This window comes from Cyprinodon variegatus, unplaced genomic scaffold (assembly GCF_000732505.1).
Source record: "Cyprinodon variegatus isolate N-32 unplaced genomic scaffold, C_variegatus-1.0 Scaffold100, whole genome shotgun sequence".
Lineage (NCBI taxonomy): Eukaryota > Metazoa > Chordata > Actinopteri > Cyprinodontiformes > Cyprinodontidae > Cyprinodon > Cyprinodon variegatus.
The window spans coordinates 1354431-1361812 of record NW_015150553.1 but is presented as its reverse complement, the minus strand read 5'-3'; positions in this window follow the sequence as shown (position 1 = coordinate 1361812).

The following is a 7382-nucleotide window of genomic DNA, read 5'->3' as shown; positions in this document are numbered from 1 at the left end:
CTTTGTTTTCCAAGTACGAAGATGTTTCACTTCCTTTCCAGGAAGCTTTCTCAATTCAAAATGTCTAGAGTTTCCAAATATCTGCAAATAAAGCTGCTGGTTATATAACTGTGTGAATCCCATGATTGTAAATAGTCGATTTGGTGACTTACTTCTTTATTCAGATCTGAAGCAGGACACCTTTCTGACAGGACGGCTGACCCACATGCTTTTTTTAATTTAACGGTCATGGGATGGTATTAAACTCAAGTCATGAGAGTTTTTATTCAATACAAGATGCTAAGATACGATTTGGAGGTAAGCTATTTGAAAAAATAAAAAGAAAACAAATGTTATGTGCTTCATATGGGGGCTCTGATTTTATACCTCTATGCAGGTTTTCAACCTATTTCAGCCTTTTGGTGATTTTGTAAATTAAATCAATAACTAATACAGATTGATGTTTTTAAAATAGAAATAAAATCAACTTTTTATTATCAAAGTAAAAACATGTTTTTACAAACCAACAATTAATAATTATATTTGTACTATGTATGTCAAAAGCATTTGTTTTACTGAGGTCAAAGGTTCAGGTTTCAGGTTCAGGACAGCCAAGCTCTTCCCATTCAAACCTCTAGTGACATTATTTTGTGCAACGTATAACCATCTTGTTGGAGCAGGAAAGGACCGTACGCAAACTGTTCCCACAAACTGGGAGCATGACATTGTCTAAGGTGTCTTGGTATGATGGATTCAGTGCATCCTTCACCTAAACAGGAGGACTTACTCAGGTACTTACATTTTTTTTATAGCATTGCATCTGATGTTTTTTATTGTTCTCGATGATATAATGTTTGGAAGGGGCTGATAACCTACAGAAGAGTCAACTAAACTTTCTGCACACTGTTCCTGAGCTAATCTGACAGTGCAAAGGAGTTTAAAAAATCTGCAGCCATTTGCTCTGCAGAAAGTCTAAGATCCACCTCAGCATCAGCTGACTACACCATGTAATGTTACATGGCCTACCACTTCACTGCTTAATATCAGTCTACCCCAGTGTTCCACTCATAGTCAGGTATCACTGTGGACTATTTATGGGTGTTAAAAATTCCAAGCAGAAAAAGTAGGAAGACAGCAGAATTATTTTTGATGAAAGAGTTTGTAAATCAGAATCTAAAGATCATTATTAAAACAAATCTGTACTTGTCCTGTTGGATCTCAGTGCTGCATTTGATACAGTTGATCATAATATTCTTTTAGAAAGACTTGAATATTTTGTAGGAATTAAAGGAACAGCTCTGGACTAGTTCAACCTTATCTATCTGATCGATTTCAGTTTGTTCACGTTAATGACAGATCTTCCTCATGCTCAAGAGTTACCTGTGGAGTACCACAGGGATCAGTGCTAGGACCAGTTCTCTTTACTATANGCTCCGTCCAGGAAACACACAGCCAGGCAGACGAGCTCCAAGCCAGCTCCCATGTCAGAGGATGGAGAGAGGACATCCAGCCAGTCACAGTCAGAAAAACAGTACTACGCTGCAAAACAGGCCATTTTCGAACATCTATAAACAAAGGTGTTGATTTCTGCCTCACAGACCAAAATGTAGTAGTTGGTAGGAGAGGAGCCTGATGGCTAAAAAATCTGCCTCCAATTCTACTTTAAGAACTCATTAGAACGCTGGCTGCAGCATTTTGGATCAGCTGAAGGCTTTTAACTACAGTTTGTGGACTTCCTTATATTAAAGAATTACAATAGTCCAGCCTTGAAGTAACAAATGCATGGACTAGTTTCTCAGCTTCACCCTTGGACAGGATATTTCAAATTTTTGCAATATTCCTCAGATGAAAGAAGGAAATTCTAGAAACCTCTTTGATATGGGATTTAAATTACAGGTCCTGATCAAAAATAACACAAAATCTTTTTTACTTTATTATCTGAGATCAGTTTAATCCCATCCAAATTAAATGACTGATCAGCTTTTTTTTTTAAAGACTCTGGTCCAAACACTAATGGGTTAGCTTCATCTGGATTTATAGACAGATACAGCTGAGTATCATCAGCATAACAGTGGAAATTAATCCCATTCTGTCTAATAATTCTACCGATTGGGAGCATATATACAGGTATAGTAAAGAGAACTGGTCCTAGCACTGATCCCTGTGGTACTCCACAGGTAACTCTTGAGCATGAGGAAGATCTGTCATTAACGTGAACAAACTGAAATCGATCAGATAGATAAGGTTGAACTAGTCCAGAGCTGTTCCTTTAATTCCTACAAAATATTCAAGTCTTTCTAAAAGAATATTATGATCAACTGTATCAAATGCAGCACTGAGATCCAACAGGACAAGTACAGATTTGTTTTAATAATGATCTTTAGATTCTGATTTACAAACTCTTTCATCAAAAATAATTCTGCTGTCTTCCTACTTTTTCTGCTTGGAATTTTTAACACCCATAAATAGTCCACAGTGATACCTGACTATGAGTGGAACACTGGGGTAGACTGATATTAAGCAGTGAAGTGGTAGGCCATGTAACATTACATGGTGTAGTCAGCTGATGCTGAGGTGGATCTTAGACTTTCTGCAGAGCAAATGGCTGCAGATTTTTTAAACTCCTTTGCACTGTCAGATTAGCTCAGGAACAGTGTGCAGAAAGTTTAGTTGACTCTTCTGTAGGTTATCAGCCCCTTCCAAACATTATATCATCGAGAACAATAAAAAACATCAGATGCAATGCTATAAAAAAAATGTAAGTACCTGAGTAAGTCCTCCTGTTTAGGTGAAGGATGCACTGAATCCATCATACCAAGACACCTTAGACAATGTCATGCTCCCAGTTTGTGGGAACAGTTTGCGTACGGTCCTTTCCTGCTCCAACAAGATGGTTATACGTTGCACAAAATAATGTCACTAGAGGTTTGAATGGGAAGAGCTTGGCTGTCCTGAACCTGAAACCTGAACCTTTGACCTCAGTAAAACAAATGCTTTTGACATACATAGTACAAATATAATTATTAATTGTTGGTTTGTAAAAACATGTTTTTACTTTGATAATAAAAAGTTGATTTTATTTCTATTTTAAAAACATCAATCTGTATTAGTTATTGATTTAATTTACAAAATCACCAAAAGGCTGAAATAGGTTGAAAACCTGCATAGAGGTATAAAATCAGAGCCCCCATATGAAGCACATAACATTTGTTTTCTTTTTATTTTTTCAAATAGCTTACCTCCAAATCGTATCTTAGCATCTTGTATTGAATAAAAACTCTCATGACTTGAGTTTAATACCATCCCATGACCGTTAAATTAAAAAAAGCATGTGGGTCAGCCGTCCTGTCAGAAAGGTGTCCTGCTTCAGATCTGAATAAAGAAGTAAGTCACCAAATCGACTATTTACAATCATGGGATTCACACAGTTATATAACCAGCAGCTTTATTTGCAGATATTTGGAAACTCTAGACATTTTGAATTGAGAAAGCTTCCTGGAAAGGAAGTGAAACGTCTTCGTACTTGGAAAACAAAGTCCACTGGTTTGTTTTTTAACTTTTCTAACTTTGTTGGAATGACTATGACCTGGATGACTGAGAATCTTCACTAGCATATTTGTAAACCTATTGACCACATTTAAACAAGCACTGGTTGAGGAATCTCAAATCACATGTTCTTAGCAAGCCTGTAGTCTGTCTCTGCTGTCCCAAACAGATTATGAGTGCAGATGAACAAAGTCATCCTGAATACCCTTGTACTGTAATGGGGCTTTCCTTTGCTTTCAAAAAGCTACATGAAAATGTTATATGAGAATAGCAAATTAGCAGCAACATGGGATGAAAACCAGCTGGACTACCTCCAAAGCTAAGGGAGTCTCCCATCTGATACCTCTGCAGCTAAACAGTTAACACATATTAGGCTGTAGTGAATAGTGGACAACTTTTTGATTAGCTGAGATGTTCTTTGCAAGCAAATAGCAGATTTCTTACATATATCATAAAATTATACACACAGAACAAATTCAGACGGCACAGCATGTGATCCACATCTTTCTGGTAGGCAGTTGCAGCAAATCATGTTTCAGGAAAATGTTGTGAGCAGCTGTTGAACAGCGAGCAGCAGCTGGTCTGCCCTCCTCCCATCTGTGGGTTTCTTACAAGTTGATTATGTTTTAACTGGGAGAAAGTGAGGGAAGGTTCAAGTCGAGCCTGGGGGATGTTTCAAAATGCACTTTTAGCTTTGCAATTTGTGTTTTTTCCTTATGAGTGCGTGTTACACAAGCAGAGAGAAAGGCCAGTGTTAAACTGACAGAGATGACCCGCCGGGCTTAGAGGAGTTGATTGCAGACATGCCACTCAGGTCTCACAGTAGACTTGTGTGTGCATGCATGTGTGTGTGGGTGTGTGCGGTTTAATGAGCAGTCTGGGTGCTCTAAAGTCCAAGGCAACTGCTGCTCTCTCCGCTGTGTCTTACTGAGGGTTTATTCAGGTAAAGGGACTTTTCTTTAAAAAAAAATCACTACAATTTGTGCAGAATAAAAATATTGTTTTCTAAATTTTGACTAGTTTTGACTATAGTTTTCTAAATGTTAAAACACTTTTTTTTTTTTTTTTACCAAGAAGATACTAAGGTCCTTTAGAAATCCAAAGTTACACATCAGAAACACATGTAATAGATTCAACAAGGAGTCTTTTTCCTTTAACTGATTATAGCATTGAATGGTGAAACTGTTCTCTAATTGTGAAAGCAGGTATTGTTTGTTCTCATCGCCATTGCCACGCCTTGACTTTCAAATTCTTTACGCCTTACAAAAAAGCATCAGAAATCAAACATGATGTAGCGGGACTCGTCAGAGGTGCAATTCAATTCGGTTCCAGCCTTAATACTGATTACGGCTTGCAGATAACGTCTCAGACACTCCCTGGTTGAGAGACCAGAAGGCAGAGTAGAAGACGTTTGGACTGTGGAGCTGGTGAAAGGTTAACACCAGTTTTATTCACAGTTGACAAACAGTTTGGCCTCCTCTACCAGACTTTGCCGTAATCTTTGAAAGGGATCTTTATCTTTATACAACTCAATGTTATACTGCATTGTGCACCATATTTATTTTACACTGCACTGAACCTTTCTATATTAATGCTCTTTTCCACCATATTTTGTTTTTAAACTGGTTTTCCTTTTCTCCTATACTGTTTACATTATTGATCACTGCTGCACTTTATAATGGCAATTTTCATTTCAGTGTTGTAAGCTATAAGCAACGAAATTTTCATCCCCCAGACTCAACTTGAACCTCCCTCGACTTTCTCCCAGTTAAAGCCTCATCAACTTGTAAGAAACCCACAGGTGGGAGGAGGGCAATACATTTTGTCTAAGTCTTTATCTGTAATTCACATGGCTTTTAAAAGGTGTTTTTTTTCTCACATTTGCTACCACATACTTCAATGTTTTTTTAGATATTATATATGAGGCACAGAACTAGTTTAACTTTAAATGCTTCACAGATAAAATTTTAAATTGTAGGAAATTGGACAGCAATCAGCTAAAGATCAACCTGCAGGAGAGTATAAGCACAGAGCAATAATAGATCCAACATAAAGGTGCAGTAGTATTAGCGTTTGATGTGACACCAGGAAGCTGTCTGGACACTGATCTGTCCATGCCTGTTCCAGAACAAACACTGCTGTCACTCGTTGTGTCAATTATCAACTTTTGATAGGTGGCAGGGCACAGAGAGTCTATCCCTCAGTGCCTTTTTTCACACATGGGAGCACTCTGTGTCCTGACAAGAATAGAAAAGAACAGAAAACACAAAATGAAACTTGTGCATTCACTGCAGAGGTTTTGATAATAGCTTTCTTTTATCTGCAGTACATGGCGCCCACGTACTCAGGTAGCACAGAGAGCCACACTGAAACACTAGGGAAGGCACACAGCGATTAGACAGTGAAGGAGGCACCTTGTGGAAATTACAGATCCTCAAAAGGAGCATGAGCTGGCCTGATGAGTCACCGCGGCTTTGTGGCAGATGGTTTGGCAACAAATGTGGGCAAAGCCAAGCATTTAGGCCAATCAAAGAGGAATCGTTGCCATACAAAGCTGTGTTTTACACTTAAAGAATGAAAGTGAAATGACTAGAATAAAATGTTTTCTTTGCAATGCAACACCAGAGCTGAAGTGGAAACAGGACATCTTCATGTTTTGAGATTTAAAAAAAAATTACCAAATACAAAAGACGCTTAAACCAAACTCTGATGCCAAAGTGAGAGATAAAAACATCTAAAGAGCTTATAGTCTTGTAGAATTGTCTAGTGACATTATTTATCTCATAAATAGCAAACAAACAGTTTGTTAATGGGAGACGTGCCATCTGCTGAATGGATATTTCAATCTTTACTGCATTCAGTTAAGTTTGCTTTGTTAGAAAGTCATCCAGGGCAGGAGTTATAGTTACCAAAGGATAGTGTAGACTAGAAGAAAGCTGGAGATCCCAACCATCCACTATTTATCTTAGCATTCAAGAGCTGTACATTTATCCGGATTAATTAAGGTTAATGCTACTTGTCCAAAATTAATACATGCATAAATATTTGGTCATGCTTCTGTCATTCCCTCCTTTGTTTTTTATTTCCTTAATGCATAACATGGACTTTGTCGATGCAAGTCACTTATAGTTTTCTGGTTAATGATAAGGATAATTTTCTTTTATCATAATCTATTTTTTCCTTAGCTTTAAGTTTTTTTAAACCACACTGAGGAATCTGTATCCCGATGGCATTTCTTTGGTGCCACTGACTCCTGTTAAAAAAGCATTTTATTTACAGTGCTTTGCTATTTTCCACTCCCTTGATATTCCTTTAGATGTTTATGGTTATGGATGTAATGGTTTCCAGTTTGCAGAAGATATTTTTGTATAAATTCACCAATCTGCATCTAAGGCATTAATAAACAAAAGCCATTTTGTTACCTAAACTCTTGCTCTAGACGTGAACTATTTAAAAATGTTCAACCTGAGCAGGATTATTTCACAACAACTCATTAAAACATGACTTAAATGTCATGAAAACATTTTTGAAAGGACTCAGAACGTAGAACCCAGAATTAAGGCAGACAGGACTGTAGTGATTTAAAAAGAAAAATGTTTATTAACTGCTGTGGGATCTGCGGTTGGTCAGTTTGGACTGGATGACTGGAATCTCTGTAGAGGTAGATTCTCTGGTTAGTGACCATGAACTCTGACGGATAACGATAGCGAGTGTGTGAGTCAATAACCTGGTTTTGAAGTTCAGTCCGAACCCAGAGGAAGGAATGGAATCCAGCCGGATGATTTTCCACAGCATGACACGGAAGCCACCCAGATAATTCGAGGGGGAGAAGCTAAAGGAGCTGCAGAGCAGACCGA